This window comes from Oryctolagus cuniculus, chromosome 15 (assembly GCF_964237555.1).
Source record: "Oryctolagus cuniculus chromosome 15, mOryCun1.1, whole genome shotgun sequence".
Classification (NCBI taxonomy): Eukaryota; Metazoa; Chordata; class Mammalia; order Lagomorpha; family Leporidae; genus Oryctolagus; species Oryctolagus cuniculus.
The window spans coordinates 60,957,862-60,975,751 of NC_091446.1; the positions used below are offsets into that span (position 1 = coordinate 60,957,862).

Sequence of the window (17,890 nt, forward strand, 5' to 3'; positions counted from 1 at the left end):
CTGAGTTGACATTTTGTCCCTTGATTGGCTTTCAGGGATATGAGTAATTATTTGTCCTGATTCCACAAGTGTGTTTTCGTTCTACATGCCCATGGAGCTATCTGGAAGGAAAGAGATTTTTAATGGCAGATAATAATAATAAAAGGAGCCTCTAATATGAAAATTACACATAGACGTACAAGGCCCCACTCAAGTAGCAGTTATATATCGTGATGGACACCAGGAAACCAACCAGCAGATCAGCTAGGGGCTGGCGCTGTGGCAGAATATGTTAAGCCTCTGCTTGTGGCACTGGCATCCCACATGGGTGACAGTTCAAGTCTCAGCTGCTCCACTTTTTTTTTTTTTTTTTTAAGATTTGTTAATTTGAAAGTCAGAGCTACATGGAGAGAGGAGAGGCAGAGAGAGAGAGAGAGAGAGAGAGAGAGAGAGAGAGAGAGAGAGAGGTCTTCCACCTGCTGGTTTGCTCCCCAGATGGCTACAACGGCCGGAGCTGTGCCGATTTGGAACCAGGAGCTTCCTTCGGGTCTCCCTTGTGGGTGCAGGGCCCCAAGGACTTGGGCCAGCCTCTACTGCTCTCCCAGGCCATAGCAGAGAGCTGGATCAGAAGTGGAGCATCTGGAACTCAAACCGGCGCCCATGTGAGATGCTGGCACTGTAGGCGGCAGCTTTACCCTCTATGCCACAGTGCCAGCCCCAACTGCTCCACTTCTGATCCAGTTCCCTGCTAACGGCATGGGAAAGAAGTGGAAGCTGGCCCAAGTGCTTGATCCCTGCACGCAGGTGGGAGACCTGGAGGAAGCTCCAGGCTCTTGGCGCTGCGGCTCACTACGCTAATCCTCCGCCTTGTGGTGCCGGCACACCGGGTTCTAGTCCCGGTCGGGGCACCAGATTCTGTCCCAGTTGCCCCTCTTCCAGGCCAGCTCTCTGCTGTGGCCAGGGAGTGCAGTGGAGGATGGCCCAAGTCCTTGGGCCCTGCACCCCATGGGAGAACAGGAGAAGCACCTGGTTCCTGGCTTCGGATCAGCGCGGTGCGCCGGTCGTGCCGGCCATTGGGGGGTGAACCAACGGCAAAGGAAGACCTTTCTCTCTGTCTCTCTCTCTCTCTCTCTCACTGTCCACTCTGCCTGTCACACACACACACACACACACACCCAAAAAAAAAAAAAAAAAAAAAAAGAGGCAGCTGAGGGCCCAGCAGTCCCGCTGGGTGTGAGTAATCGTGCCCAGTGTGGCTAAGGACCCTACTCTGCAGGCCTGAAATCCAACAAGCAAGCAGCTGAGAACTTGGAGGGCGCCTAAGAACTCAATGGAAACCCGGCAGGCTGGACAAGATTCCTGGAGCCCCAGGATTTCTGGGGTTCAGTTTACTTACCCCTCAGTCGTTACTTCTCACCTAAGTGGTCCCTGCTGCCTTGTTTTACCAAAGATTCTCACTGGTAGTGCAAAGAGTCCAAGTCAGGCCTTCCTGCTCCCACAATTTCACCTCCACTGAAACAGGCTCTCCAGTTCTTAAAATTCTTTCACTCCCTGGTTAAAATCCTTGACGGCTCATGGCCCTCATAGCAGAAGGTACTGGATGACAGGGATGGCCTTTTCTCCTTCGGCTCCCTAAGTTATAAACAACGAGAGCCAAGACTGATGCCATTCTCTCCTCTCAGAAAAGCAAGGTAGGTTTGGCTCAAAGTTTGCTAGGATAACCAAGTGTTCTTACAACTAAAGGGGCAGGAGGCAGCTGATTGGATGCAGCCAAACACAGCTGCAAACACTTCTCATTAGGCAGCTGCCTGCAGGTCTATTTCAGGTGTGTCAAATTTGAGACACACTCAGCAAAGCAGGGATGGGGCCCTCACCACGTCCTTCCTGATGTAGAAATAGAACCCCACACTATATTGCTAAATGTTCAACAGCTGACCAGGAAATACATGCAGCATACAACTTGGATGGCACGTGAACCTGTTCCTCTGCGTAACCCTTCCTGGAACTTTACACTTACTGAAATGTGTAAAACTTCCCTCGGGACTGGCTTCCCACATGGGCACCGGTTCCAGTCCCGGCTGCTCTTCCTCTCGATCCAGCTCCCTGCTGATGGCCTGGGAAAGCGGTAGAAGACGGCCCAAGTGCACGGGCCACTTCACCCACGTGGGAGACCTGGAGGAAGCTCCCCAGTCTTGGCTTTGGATCAGCTCAGCTCTGGCCACTGTTGGCCATTTGGGGAGTGAACCAGCAGATGTACGACCCCCAACCTCCCAAACTCTACCTTGAAAATAAATAAAATCTTTTTTAAAAAAACTTTCCTATAAGTAAACTCTATAAAACCTTTTAGCTCCTAGTTCTTCCAGAAACCTGTCATTTGATTAGTTAAAACCACCTTGCTCCTCAACTGTACAATAAATTTTGACTATTCTCAGCTGTTGTGGGTGTGTTTCCATGTGCAAACGCACAGGAAAAGAATGCTTCAAATTTCTTTTTTTAAAGATTTATTATTTGAAAGGGAGAGCCAGAGAGAGAGAGAGAGAGAGAGAGAGAAAGTCTTCCATCCACCGGTTCACTCTCCAAATGGCTGCAACGGCCAGAGCTGGGCTGATCTGAAGCCAGGAGTATCTTCTGGGTCTCCCATGCAAGTGCGGGGGCCCAAGGACTTGGGCCATCTTCCACTACTTTCCCAGGCCATAGCAGAGAGGTGGATCGGAAGTAGAGCAGCTGGGACTTGAACCAGCAGACATATGGGACGCTGGCATTGCAGGCAGTAGCTTTACCCGCTACACCACAGCGCCGGCCCCAAGAAACCATGGATTTTCTGCCTGGTTACATCACCCCAAAGATATAAGATGATGGATATGTTAATTATCCCTATTTAACTATTTGACAACATATACACACCTTGTAACATTACACTCTATGCTATAAACCTATACAGTTATTTGTCAAATTTTTTTTTTGACAGGCAGAGTGGACAGTGAGAGAGAGAGAGAGACAGAGAGAAAGGTCTTCCTTTGCCGTTGGTTCACCCTCCAATGGCCGCTGCGGCCGGCGCACCGCGCTGATCCGATGGCAAGAGCCAGGAGCCAGGTGCTTATCCTGGTCTCCCATGGGGTGCAGGGCCCAAGCACCTGGGCCATCCTCCACTGCACTCCCTGGCCACAGCAGAGAGCTGACCTGGAAGAGGGGCAACCGGGACAGAATCTGGCGTCCCGACCGGGACCAGAACCCGGTGTGCCGGCGCCGCTAGGCGGAGGATTAGCCTAGTGAGCCGCGGCGCCGGCCCAGTTATTTGTCAATTTAAAATTAATTTTAAAAGCTTCTATGAAGATTATATAAATCAGTATTTTACCTACTTTTCTCCACTGTCAGCCACAGCACAACTTACAAATCCATTGCATAGCACCGGTGAAGCGACTGGAGAGAAACCTCAGTGCAGGCGGCTGTGGTCAGACTGACGATGGGCTGTTTCTAGAGCATTGTGAGGTCTTCCCACGTCTCAACCAGAGAGCTCAGAGACGTATTTTCACACATTTGTCAGTGACAGAAATTGGCAAACTACCAAAATACCCAAGCCAAGGGGTGACCCTGTGCCTGGCTGGGAGACAGCCTGCCCAGCCCACGCAGGAGGTTAGAAGGGTGTGGCACACCAGGCCTCCCGGGATGGCCTGACTGCTGGCAGGTGGCAGGAGCCCCAGGCACATACCCTCCTCCCACCCCTTGAAGGGCCTTGTCATTATGGGTCCTGTAAACAGCTCCCAGGCATGGCTGAGGCCTGTCAGGACCACCTGGGAGGCTATGCAGGCTAAGGGGCCTTCAAGCTGATTGGAGAAGCTTGGCGGCACTAATATGGGTTTTACCCTACAGAATTAGTGTTGCCCTGAATTAGCTACGCCCCCTCTGCCTGCCCTTTAAAAGGTGTGCTTGACTGTTAAGAAATGGACAAGTTCACTGAAACTTGCCGGTGCTTCTTGTTGAAGGACGCCATCGCCTCACCATCCCGGCAGCGCGGACCTTGCAGGATGAGTCCGGAAAGACCTAAAGGATAAAAGTAGTAACAACTATGTGTCCCACTGGCTCTTTATACGGCTCATCAGATTTACAGGACTTCATAATATCTAATTTTTCCAATGCAACTTGGAGCCATGTTGTTCAAAATAATTTTTATTTTTTATTTGAAAGAGAGAGAGAGAGGTTTCCATCTGCTGGTTCACTCTGCAAATGGCCGCAATGGCCAGAGCTGGGCCAGGCCAAAGCCAGGAGCCAGGAAACAGGAGCTGCTTCTGGGTCCTGTGGGTGCAGGGGCCAAAGCACTTGGCCCATCTTCTGCTGCTTTTCCAGGCACATCAGTAGGGACCAGGATCAGAAGCAGAGCGGCCAGGACTCAAACTCGTGCCCATATGGCATGTGAGTGCTGCAGGTGGTAGCTCAACCAGCTACACCACAGTGCCAGCCCCTCAAACTAATTTTTGCACATCTGTCAGAAATGATCTGTTATACACCATATGGAAAATGGGTAGTAGCCCTTTGAAGTAGTGATGAGAGTAAGTTACATCTGTAAAGACTGTTACAGCTGGTGACAGGTGCCAAGGTCTCACGTCTTGTATGTACTACAGAATCCCCTTGAAAATACTTTAGCCATCTTATCATTCCTTCACAATGCACTTGTATTATCTGTCTTGTTCAACTTTTATGTTGAGAGGTCCTTTAGCAGAACAAAATTTAACATAGTATCTTGGTTTTAACCATTTTCACTTTTTTTGTCTCCCAGTTTTCTACCTTCAATTTTTTTTCTTGCAGTTACTGAGCTTATTAAACTTTTCCTATATTTCCATAATAGTTTATTATCCTATCAGATATAATACTAAGATGTTTCTTCAGATTATGATGTCCAGTGCTTTAAATAAATGCTCACTTTTGAAGATGTAGTTGGCAGCATTTACTTAAAAAAAAATAAAAAGGGATAAGTGATTTTGCAAGATCCCTAGAAAGTCAAGAAGGAAAAGGACCCTAAGCCCAGGGAGAGGTTTCTTTCTTTCTTTCTTTCTTTTTTTTTTTTTAAGAGATTTTCGTGGTGTCAGCACTGTGGTATAGTGGGCTAAGCCTCTGCCTGCAGTGCCAGCATCCCATATGGGCGCTAGTTCGAGACCCAGCTGCTCCTCTTCCAATCCAGCTCTCTGCTATGGCCTGGGAAAGCAGAAGACAGCCCAAGTCCTTGTATGTATGTATGTATGCATGTAGGAGACCCGGAATAAGCTCCTGGCTCCTGGCTTTGTATTGGCCCAGCTCTGGCCGTTGTGGCCATTTGGGAAGTGAACCAGCAGATGGAAGATCTCTCTCTACCTCTGCCTCTCTGTAATTCTGCCTTTCAAATAAATAAATAAATATTTTAAAAAGGAGATTTTCACTAATAAAATAATTATACCCATTCCAACACAACCTTACCCAACAGTGCAATTAGATAACCATTTGTATGGAGGGCCAACAAGAGCATCAGCAAACTTCGGTATCAAAGTCCACGAGGATCCTACACGTGAGAATGGATAGACCACGGGTTACAGTTCAACCAACAATCACCTAACTCTCAACTCTGTATGGGAACTGCTCTTTCTCTCTGTACAGTTAACTCAATTTTACTGTCACCAATAAACACATGTGACCTGTCAGATAATTCCAGAAGCTCCTTGACTTAAATCTTCTAAGATTATGTTTTATCCTCCCTTAAAAAACTGCATACATATGTGCATGTGTGTATATATACATATGTGTGTGTGTGTGTGTGTGTGTGTGTGTGTATTTAGAGAGAGAGAGAGAGAGAGCGCCCCTGAAAGGCATCTTGGGTTACACTGCAGACCAGGTCGTCTCCTGTGACTTCAACAGTGACTCCCACTTCTCTACCTTTGATGTTGGGGACGGCATTACCCTCAATGAGCACTCCTTCAAGCTTGTTTCCTGATATAACAATGAATTTGGCTACAGCACCGGAGTGGAGGACCTTAGGGTCCATAGAGCCTCCAAAAAGTATGACCTCCTGGACCACAAGTCCCAGTGAGACCACTAGCCGCACTGTGGCCACCAGAGAGAGAGGGGCCCTCGGCTCATGGGGATTCCCTGTCCCCACTCAGTCTCCACCCATTGAGAGCTTCTCCTCTGCACATTTCCCGTCCAAGATCCCCTAGAGAACAGGAGGGGCTTAGGGAGCCCTACCTTGGCATTTGTCACCAGTAAAACCCACTGCACTCAGACAAAACAACAGTCAAAATGTGATGATGGAGGAGAAACAAACACCAAGACAAGAGCACAGTCATGGATGCCTTGGGAATAGAAACACCATACATCTTTTAGGGAGGAAAAACAGGAATTTATTTATTACTTTTTTTTTATTTTGAAAGTCAGAGTTACACAGAGAGGAGAGGCAGAGAGAGAGAGAGGTCTTTCATCTGCTGGTTCATTCCCCAGTTGGCCGCAATGGCCAGAGCTGTGACAATCCAAAGCCAGGAGCTTCTTCCTGGTCTCCCACTTGGGTGCAGGGGCCCAAGGACTTGGGCCATCTTCTTTTGCTTTCCCAGGCCACAGCAGAGAGCTGGATTGGAAGTGGAACAGCCAGGTCTTGAACCAGTGCCCATACGGGGTGCCAGTGCTTCAGGCCAGGGCATTAACCCTCTGTGCCACAGTGTGATTTACAAGAGGGAGCCATGCAATTTCTCTATCGTTGGTCCTGTGACATACAATAGGAACCTGACAAATGTAAACATCTATTGTTTTTTTTAGTTATAAATTCTACACCTATATACAATATGTGGTGATCAAATTAGGTTACCATTTCCATCTCCTTATTTAAAAACACTCTTTATTACAACTTAGTAGTTGTACATACTTGGGGGGTATAAAGTGAGATGTTAATTGTGGGGAGCAACTCGGACTAGACTAAGTTACTGGAATTAAGACTTATTCTATGCATCTGCTCTCCCACAACATGGCGCTGGGAGAGGAGTAAACAGCTTCTACACAGTTGCCTCCAGTTCGACCAGTAACCTGCAGGAGCTGATCCTGCTCCTGATTGGAGGAGAGCAGCGTACTCGGCGTGTGGGTAGCAGAGTTGGGATTGGTGGAAGAGGACTATAAAGGAGGAGAGAGACAACATGCACCAGGAACATCTATCTGAAGGAACACCTGAGCAGCCCCCGAGAGAGCCGGCCGGCGGTGTGCCGCTCCCCCGCGGAAGTGGGGAAAGTGGCAGGGGGAACCGCCCTTCCACGGAGGTGGAAGGGACGGTAGCCAACCCAGGAAGAACCAGCAGCAAACCCGAGGAGGGCCGAGCAGACGAAAGAACAACGCAGGGTCCTGTGTCGTTCCTCCGCGAAGAGGGGGAGCGACAGTTAATGAATGTACAAAATGTGTACTCATCAGATCTGAGGAATTAATGTTTCCCCCAAACTAGTATGCTTTGCATTTAGAGTTTTGAGTTCCTGAAAATCCTTCCTTAACATGACAATAATCTTTCTTGCATGGCTATCCTTTATCATCCCCTTAAACTGAGGTAGCCATCAAAGAATGAAATCTATTCAGTGAGGGACCTGCACTGTGGTGCAGCAGGGGTTACATCAGAGCCTGCCATGCCAGCATCCAACAAGAACACCAGTTCAAGTCCACCTGCTCCACTGTTATTTTTTTTTTAAAGAGGGCAGGATTTTTTTTTTAATCTTCCAAGGAGTCTGATCCTTCAAGGGGCTTGGTTCTTTTCTTAAAAAATTTATTTATTAATTATTATTATTTATTTGAAAGGCAGAGTTACAGAAAGAGGTAGAGACACAGAGAGTGAAAGGTCTTCCATCTTTTGGTTCACTCCCAAATGGACACAATGACCGGGGCTGGGCCAGGCTGAAGCCAAGAGCTTCTTCCGAGTCTCCCACATGGGTACAGGGGCCCAGGCATTTGGGCCATCTTCCACTGCTTTCCCAGGACATCAGTAGGGAGCTGGATTGGAAGTAGAGCAGCCAGGACTTGAACCGGCGCCCATATGGGATGCTAGCGCTGCAGGTCAGGGCTGTAATCCTCTGTGCCACAGACTTGCTTTTATTGACTTGAAAGCAGGCTGTGCAGTGAAGCCCCTTTGGATTTAAGAGCACTTTTCTGCTTCCTTTCTTCTTCCTGCTGCAACTGCCATGCCCATAATCCAGCTTCCATTTTCTGTGACAGCAGCACAAGGCGCCTTGCAAACTTCTCCCATCCAGCTTTTCTTCTAAGCTGGCCTTTCATTGGGGGAGCCAGGTGGCCATCCATGCAGGACCATCCTCGGAGCTCTGAGAGGGGTCCGTAGCCGGAGGGGTTGGCAGCCAGGCCACTTTGCTGCACTGCAGCCTCCGAATACTCCAGAGGGGAGTCCCTAAAGCGGCAGGTGCTGCTCCACTTCCCATACAGCTCCCTGCTGATGCACCTGGGAAAGCAGTGCAACACGGCCCAAGTGCTTGTGCCCCTGTGACCATGCAGGAGACCCACATGGAGTTCCAGGCACCTGGTTTCAGCCTGGCCCAGCTCTGGCCACCGAGACCTTTTGAGGTGTGAATCTGCGGATGGAGGGTGTGAGGATGTGTGTGTGTGTGTGTGTGTGTGTGTGCGTGTGTCTCCCTTTATCTGCAACCCTGCTCTTCAAATAAAATAAATCTCTTTTTAAAGAAATAGAAACAGACAGTCTGGTGTGTTTTTGTCTAACTTGTGGACAAAGACTTTTATAGGGAATGTAAAAAATTACTGCTCTTTTGTAATCCAGAACTCATTGTTCAGTATGAGTTTTGATACAAATAAGAAGAAATATTATGAAAAAAATAAAGGAATAGAAGTGTATTCAGACACAACAGATCTGTTACCTCTTTTGACTACCATACAGAACATATAATTAATGAAGGTCCCTATGGCTCCTTCTTTTAGGGAATTCCTGCCATATGGGTTCTTACCAGAAGAAGAAAAACCACAGGAACTAAATAGATAAGAGGAAGGAGCAAAGCATTAATTCAAAGCTCTCATGGAGGATGTGTTATATTAGAATCAGCAGGACTGTCAAAAAATACAATCAATAGATTAAAAATGTCCAAAGTTTATATAAATCAAATCCTGAAAAAATTAAAAGGCAAACTTAAGATTTAAAAATACACATTTACAATCTTTGTAATAGAAAAACACTGAAGTGTGGGCATTGGGGACAGCAGTTAAGACACCTTTTAGGATGTACAGGGAGTTTAGGGCAAAAATTAATCTACTGGCTCCTATTAAACTTGATCATGAACATGATGCTAAGACTAGGAACGGCTGTCCCACTATGTTGATGGTTGATGACAGAGCTAAGCTAGTTGCTCGCAGTCAACATATGTTGTTGTTAGTGGTAACACCTTTGGAGGCTTTGTGCCAGTAATACAGCATGGCTGTGAATTCACTGATAATGTGAGTTTGCTAGGCAGAATAATTTAGGTGGTACTGGGCCATGGTCAACTATTAAGACTGGACTCCTTCAAAGCTTCAGGGAGCTTGGATTAGAACAGCTACAATCACTAGTGCTACGTGATTGACTGATACACAGGCAATTAATGATTTTAGATCAGTTTGGCGAAGACAGAGTAAGCTGTTATAATTATTCCTCATATGGATGGTATCAGGAACGAGCAGGCTATGAAGTTTGCTATGGGGTTCAGAATGGCTGTGATTTGCATTATACCATATCCACCTACTTTTAATAGTACAGCTGCACGGACTGCTGATCTGGTGATGTGGGCTTCAATGAGTGTTTTAGGAAGCCAGAAGTGGAGTCCCTGTAAGAGTATTTTCACCATAAATGCTCAATACATGCGAATCATGAGAGTGTTGGATCAAGAATTATTGGTTGAACTCCAAAGTATGTTAGTAGAAAATTTAGTGATGTTTTGAATATAAATTAATGCAACTGAAAGGGGCCATGAGGCTATTAGAGTGTAGAACAGGAAGGTGTGTGTCTGCGTTTAGTAATTCTGTTTGGTTCCCTCATTAGGTGATAATGACCAGGACTGGAATGAGTGTTGCTTCAAATAAAATATAAAATATAACTAGTTCTGTGTCTGAAAATGTTGTAATGAGAAATGTTTGTGAGGAGTAAGTAGAGTGATGTGAGTGTGTTTTTTCATGTTCTTGTGATGTTGACTTCCTATGATATTAGGGGTAGTGGTCATGTTGTTAATAGCAGTAGGGGAGTCCATTGTGAGTTGGAGAATATTGTTGAAAAGTTTAGGTTATCTTCATTGGGTTCAATTCTTAAAAGTAGTGGGTTGTTATGCTAATTAGTAGGCTTGTATAGTTAATTCAGATTATATTGTTTTTAGAATATCATGCAGTTGGAATGAGTATGATTGTGAGTAGAACAATTTTTAGCACTGCAAGAGGTTTAGGTTGTGAACATAACCTATTTCGTATGCATTGGAAACTAACAGTGCAAGGCCTACAGTGGCTTCACAGGCTGCGAAGACTAGCAGGATAACAGGTATTATAAGTGACAGTGTGAAGTGGGTATTTAAAATTATATGCCTGGCAAGAATAAATAATGATAGTAATATGTCTTCTAAGCATAACTGGGAGAATACGAAGTATGACAGGTAAAATTAATATTCCTAATAAGGCTAAAATGTAAGCTATAATAATATTAATATAGATTGAAGGCATTTTGATAATTATGTTAATTCCATAATCTAATGAGTAAAAATAATTTATTTTATTTAAACTAATTATCATATTCAACTCATTCTAATACTTTTTGGAATCATTCATAAGCTAAGCACACAGCTAGAATGGAAATTAAGATTAGTGCTAAAGGCCGGCGCCACGGCTCACTAGGCTAATCCTCCGCCTGCGGCGCCGGCACACCGGGTTCTAGTTCCAGTCGGGGCGCCGGATTCTGTCCCGGTTGCCCCTCTTCCAGGCCAGCTCTCTGCTGTGGCCAGGGAGTGCAGTGGAGGATGGCCCAAGTGCTTGGGCCCTGCACCCCATGGGAGACCAGGAGAAGCACCTGGCTCCTGGCTTCGGATCAGCGTGGTGTGCCGGCCACAGCAAGCCAGCCGCGGTGGCCATTAGAGGGTGAACCAACGGTAAAGGAAGACCTTTCTCTCTGTCTCTCTCTCTGTCTCTCACTGTCCACTCTGCCTGTCAAAAATAAATAAATAAATAAATTGAAAAAAAAATTAGTGCTATAAGTATGAGTTTGAGATTATTTCTTTGTGAGGCTCATAGTAGAGGTAGAATAAGGGCAATTTCCAAATCAAATAATAGAAATGTAATGGCTACAAGGAAAAATTTTATTGAAAATGATAGGTGGGCTGATCCCACTGGGTAAAACCCACATTTGTAAGGGCTTATTTTTCTGAGTAGATGTCTAGTTGTGGAATTAAAAATGTGATGGTGACTAAAATTATTGTAATAGATATATTGACAATTAGAACTAGGATTAGCTTAATTTTTCTACCTTAATCCTAAACCTAATTCTAACCCTAAACCTTACTTCTGAACCTTATCCTAAAACAAAACTCATAACTCTACCCTAAAACATAATAACCTTAACACTAAACCCTAAACTCAAAACCCTAACCCTAGCCCTAACCAAGCCCTAGTCCTAACCCTAAACACTATCTCTTAGCCCTAATCCTAAACCCTGTGACTAAACCTAAATCCAAATCCCAACCCTAACACTAAACCCTAACTATAAACACTAACCTTAACCTAACCATTAACCCTAACCCTTCAGTCTAACTCTGCCCCAGACTCAACCCCATCCCCACCCTAACCCTAAACCCTAATCCTAACTCCTTACCCTAACCACCCTATCCCTAACATTAACTCCAACCTCTCCTAACACTAAACACTAACCCTAAACCCTATCCCTAAACTTAAACCCCAATCTTAACCCTAACCCCTATACCTTAATCCCTAAACCTAACAATAACATTTACCCTTAACCCTCAGACCCTAAATCTTACACTAATCCTTATCTTTTTTAAAAAAAGATTTATTTATCTGAAAGTCAGAGTTACATTGAGAGAGGAGAGGCAGAGAGAGATAGAGAGGTCCTCCATCCACAAACAGCCAGAGCTGTGCCGATCTGAAGCCAGGAGCCAGGAGCCAGGAGCTTCTTCCGGGTCTCCCACGCGGGTTCAAGGGCCCAAGGACTTGGGCCATCTTCTACTGCTTTCCCAGACCATAGCAGAGAGCCTCCTAATCCTTATCTTAACTCATAATCCCTAACCCTACTTTTATCTTTTCTCCTTGTGCCATATACTAGCTGTTAAAGATCAATCTGTTTGGCTGGCGCCGCAGCTCACTAGGCTAATCCGCCACCTGCGGCGCCGGCACCCCAGGTTCTAGTCCCGGTTGGGGCGCCGGATTCTGTCCCAGTTGCCCTTCTTCCAGGCCAGCTCTCTGCTGTGGCCCGGGAGTGCAGTTGGAGGATGGCCCAAGTCCTTGGGCCCTGCACCCGCAAGGGAGACCAGGAGAAGCTCCTGGCTCCTGGCTTTGGATCAGTGCAGTGCGCCGGCCGCAGCGGCCATTGGAGGGTGAACCAACGGCAAAGGAAGACCTTTCTCTCTGTCTCTCTCTCTCTCACTGTCCACTCTGCCTGTCAAAACAAAAAAAAAAAAAAACAAAAAACCAATCTGTTCACCATGAACCTTTGAAACTCAAACCCCTAATTCCCTTGTATGATTACTCCTCAACTCAACACCAAGCTCATTCCTCTCATTACAACATTAATTACATGACATCACATGGACAAAAAACTCTAGGGTGAAAACCCTTAGAATTATTGAACTGAAAAAGATGAACAATGAATTTAAAGAAATAAAAATAAATAGTATGGTAAAGCAGTATTTGCTACAAATAAGACATCTGTTTCAGAAGATCAAGGGTGATCAACAGTCATCATGGGAGACGTCACATTCACAGAAAATGGAAAAAATCACCTGATCTTCCCAACAGATGCCGAAACAGCTCCAACAAATCCGACACAATTCCATGATAGAAGCACCCACTAACTCGGTGGAGAAGACAACGCCCAGGCCTGGCCCAGTGGCGCAGCAGGCTGAGCTGACTGGTGCTTGTTACGCCCACACTCCACGATAGTGCGCTGCTTTGAGGCCCAACGTCGCCACACTCTGATCCAGCTTCCTGACAATGTTCCTGGGAGGCAGCGGATGACGGCTCCAGTATTTGGGCTCCTGAACCCCAGACGGAGTTCCAGACGCATGACTTTGGCCCGGCCAAGTCCTGCCCGTTGTAGTCATTTTGGGAATCAGGCATGGAAGCTCATGTTCCCTCCCTCCCTGTCACTCTGTCTTTGAAAAAAAACACATAACTGTAACATAAAGGGAGAGAACTTCCTCAACAGGGTGGACCCCAACAGGCAAACCCCAGGGCCGACATCACACTCGGCGGTCCTCCCGGAAAGTGAGGAGCAGGGCAGGGATGCTCCCTTCACCTCTGTGTTCAATATCACACTTCACACAGGAATGAGGCAAGGCAGAAAACGTGCTGACGGTTACAAGAAATGGTTTTAGAGGCCGGCGCCGCGGCTCACTAGGCTAATCCTCCACCTGCGGCGCTGGCACCCCGGGTTCTAGTCCCGGTTGGGGTGCCGGTTCTGTCCCAGTTGCTCCTCTTCCAGTCCAGCTCTCTGCTGTGGCCAGGGAGTGCAGTGGAGGATGGCCCAAGTGCTTGGGCCCTGCACCCCATGGGAGACCGGGAGGAAGCACCTGGCTCCTGGCTTCGGATTGGCACAGTGCACTGGCCGTGGAGGCCATTTGGAGGGTGAACCAACAGAAGGAAGACCTTTCTCTCTCTCTCTCTCTCACTGTCCACTCTGCCTGTCAAAAAAAAAAGAAGAAAAGAAAGAAATGGTTTTAGAATAATATACATGTTCAGTAAAGTTCAAACACGGTATCCACACTCAAAAATCCATTTCACGCCGGCGCAGCGGCTCACTAGGCTAATCCTCCGCCTTGCGGCACCGGCATACCGGGTTCTAGTCCCGGTCGGGGCGCCGGATTCTGTCCCGGTTGCACCTCTTCCAGGCCAGCTCTCTGCTGTGGCCAGGGAGTGCAGTGGAGGATGGCCCAAGTGCTTGGGCCCTGCACCCATGGGAGACCAGGAGAAGCACCTGGCTCCTGCCATCGGATCAGCGCGATGCGCTGGCCGCAGTGCGCGGGCCGCGGCGGCCATTGGAGGGTGAACCAATGGCAAAGGAAGACCTTTCTGTCTGTCTCTCTCTCACTGTCCACTCTGCCTGTCAGAAAAAAAAAAAAAAGTTAAAAAAAAAAAAAACCCATTTCACGAGCTGGCGCTCTGGCGCAGTGGGCTAAGCTTTCGCCTTTGTCCCCAGAATCCCACATGGGCTCCAGTTCTAGTCCCGGCTGCTCCTCTTCCAATCCAGCTCTCTGCTATGGCCTGGGAAAGCAATGACAGATGGCCCAGGTCCTTGGGCCTCTGCACCTGTGTGAGAGATACAGAAGAAGCTCCTGGCTCCTGGCCTCGGATCGGGGCAGCTCTGGCCATTGTGGCCATTTGGGGAGTGAACCAGTGGATGGAAGACCTTTCTGTCTCTCCCTCTCTCTGTAACTCTCTCAAATAAATAAATGAATAAATCTTTAAAAAAATCCATTTCACACAAAAGATGAACAATCAAGAAAGCAAATTTTAAAATTTCATTTTAAAAATGTCAATAGTGATAATAAGGAATAAATTTAACACTGGGGAAAGACATGCACACTGAAAATTACAAAATGTTATTGAACTAAAGAAAACCAAAATTAATATAAAGACTTATAAAACTCCTGCAATAGAAGACTTAAACATTTAAGACTGCAGAACTGCAAAGAATCTGCAGATTCAATGTGATTCTTTTCACAATCTCAAGGACCATAGGCCATATGTTGGGAAAATTATCCTAAAATTCATATATGGAATTTCAAGGGACACTAAATGGCTAAAGCAATCCTGAAAAAGAAGTGCAAATTAGATTCATACTTCCCAACTACAAATATTAATACCAAACAATGGAATTCAAAGGATGTATGATACTGGCATAAACAGAGATTCATGAAATTCAATCGAGAATATAGAACCATACACCTATGGTGAACTGATTTTTGACAATGGGCCAATGCCGTGAAGGCAGGGGAAAAGAACGGCATCTTCAGAGCAGACAGCTGGCCAGTCGGGACACCTGTGGCCCAGACTGGAGTGCCCGGGACTGATGCCCACATCCTTCTCCCAACTCCAGCTTCCTGCTAACCCTGTGAGGCAGAGATCATGGAAACCATCTCATTTCCCTGCCACCTATGCAGGAGACCCAGATTAATTTTCTGGCTCCCACCTTCAGCACCCCCATCACCACATCAGGCATTAGGCACGTCAACCTAAAGATGGGAGCTTCCTTGTGCGTGTCCTCCCCCTCCCCATTTCATACTGATATGCAATAAGGTAGCCAGCTGAGCTGCAGGTCACAAACCACTAGGCCCTGCACCATGGCATTGTACCCTGTCAGCACACCCCATTCCCAGGATGCCTTATGCTCAGCTGGGACTTGGGGAAGGGTCGCCTTGACCCTGATCATTAGGCTCTGCATGACCTGGTAAGCAGGTGTCAAATCTTCGGGGTGACCACACTGCCTCAGGTGTTCTCTCCCCTCCACTGGAGACACGGACCGGAGAAGGTGCTGAGGGTGACCCCCTCTCTACTCAACTTCCCCCACCCCCTTTTCTCTCTGGCCCACGCTTAAGCGATGCCCACGTGTGTTTGTGCATTTGCCTTCTTACCTTTTAAGTAAACTTTTTTTAAAAGATTTATTTTATTTACTTGAAAGACAGAGTTACAGAGAGAAGTAGAGATAGAGAGAGACGTCTTCCATTCGCTGGTTTACTCCCCAATTGGCCGCAACGGCTGGCGCTGCGCAGATCCAAAGCCAGGAGTCAAGAGCTTCTTCCAGGTCTCCCATGCGGGTGCAGGGGCCCAAGGACCTAAGTAAACTTTATCACTTTGTGCACCATATATGTGCCTGTGCTTAAAATGCTTTTTTTTTTTTTTAAAGTAAAAGACAATACCTGACTTAGGATTAAATCTCACTTCTCCCATATCACCAACACTCAACACAGAAACTGTGACAGCAGCTTGAGTCCTGGAGTTAACCTAATGATGACACAATCTACCTGGGGACATCACCAGTGCAGGAGGAGGGCTCAGGCCAACCGTGCTGCCCACTTCTGCTATCACTTTACCAATAACTCTCACCCAAGTTGGCCACAGATCAGATATTCCCACAACTCCCTTCTCAGTTTCAATCATTTACTAGAGCAACTCAAAAGACCCAGGAGAAGTCTACTTACAACTGCCGATTTATTACAGGGGCTGTGTTAAAGGCTACAAATGAACGGCCGGAACAGGAGCAGGTGGGAAGGGGCATTGGGGCTCGCATGCCCTCCACACGCGGCCTCCCTCCCAGCACCACCTGTTTTGTTCAGCAACACGGAAGCTATGTGAACTCTGTCCTTTTAGATTTCTTTGGAGGTATCACTGAATAGCCACACTTGGTAACTCACTGGCCATTAACGACTGACACAGTACTGTACACAAAAGTCGGGGACAGGAGGTTGGGGGCACAGCTTAAAGTATTTTACCTGGAATCACGGGGTTGGTTCCCATGGCAACCATCCAGTCTGGGGCTGTCCGGGAACCTCCAGCCATTAGTCATTGGCCACAAAGACAGTCACTTCACACATCCCAAAGGCTTAATGAGATCCAAGAGCCAGAAAACCAAATCCAAAGAGGCAAACCATGTAACTCTTGTGTCACAACAACCCTCAAAATGGAAGAAAATAGTTGCACATTATATATCCTATATGTTATCCTGTATGGATATCCTATACATTATCCAGAATATATTTTCTGACTCGACTTTTTTAAAAAAAGATATTTTATTTATTAGAAAGTTACAGAAAGGGAGAGAGAGACAGATATTTCAACCACTCCTCAAATGGTTAAGACTGGGACAGACTGAAGCCAAGGTCGGGAGCTTCATCTGGGTCTCCAATGTAGGCGCAAGGGTACAAGGACTTGAGCCATCTTCTGCTGCTTTCCCAGGCGCATTAGCAGGCAGCAGGATGCAAATGAAGCAGCCAGGACTTGAATTGGGGTGGGCATATGGGGATCCAGCACTGCAAGTGGCAGTTTAACCTATTAAACCACAATGCTGTTCCCCCATGTCTTTTCTTAAAATGATGATGCAACAACTATTTAGAAACCATATGGGGGCCGGCACTGTGGTGCAGTACCCCATATATATATATATATATATATCCACCTGTGGTGCCGGTATCCCATATAGGTGCCAGTTCTGGTCCCGACTGCTCCTTTTCCATACAGCTCTCCGCTGTGGCCTGGGAAAGCAGTAGAAGATGGCCCAAGCCCTTGGGCTCCTGCACCCACATGGGAGACCCAGAAGAAGCTCTGGCTCCTGGCTTTGAATGGGCCCAGTTCTGGCTGCTGCAGCCATTTGGGGAGTGAACCAGTGGATGGAAGACCTCTCTGTCTCTCCTTCTGTAATTCTGCCTTTCAAGTAAATAAATAAACATATTTTTTAAAGATTTATTTATTCATTGAAAGGCAGAGTTACAGAGAGAGATAAGGAGAGGCAGAGAGAGAGAGGTCATGCATCCTCTGGTTCACTCCCCAATTGGCTGCAATGGCCAGAGCTGTGATCTTAAGCCAGGAGCCAGAGCTTCTTCTGGGTCTCCCATGTGGGTGCAGGAGCCCAAGCATTTGGGCCATCCTCTACTGCTTTCCCAGGCCACAGGAGAGAGCTGGATTGGAAGAGGAGCAGCCAGGGCTAGAACCCGCACCCATATGGGAA

The 17,890-nt window shown here is 46.9% G+C and overlaps 1 long non-coding RNA gene, 1 other non-coding gene and 1 pseudogene across 3 annotated transcripts in view; 1 reads left to right on the top strand and 2 right to left on the bottom strand.

The window, feature by feature from the left end:
• The window catches only part of LOC127484130 (uncharacterized), a 49,620-nt gene that overhangs the window by 27,311 nt on the left and 4,419 nt on the right, over positions 1-17,890 (bottom strand). The window contains exons 3-4 of one of the 2 annotated variants that reach the window (XR_007910891.2): positions 5,428-5,509; positions 3,945-4,020 (exon numbers count right to left, since the gene is read on the bottom strand). The exons of the other annotated variant lie outside the window; for it this stretch is intronic. This is a non-coding gene — a long non-coding RNA (uncharacterized lncRNA). The remainder of the gene's footprint in view (positions 1-3,944; positions 4,021-5,427; positions 5,510-17,890) is intronic. 2 annotated transcript variants of the gene reach the window in all.
• Positions 7,763-8,567, bottom strand: LOC127484123 (large ribosomal subunit protein mL52 pseudogene; annotated as a pseudogene).
• Positions 8,670-8,798, top strand: LOC127484285 (small nucleolar RNA SNORA40). Its single transcript, XR_007911166.2, has one exon. It is a non-coding gene; the product is annotated as a small nucleolar RNA SNORA40 (small nucleolar RNA).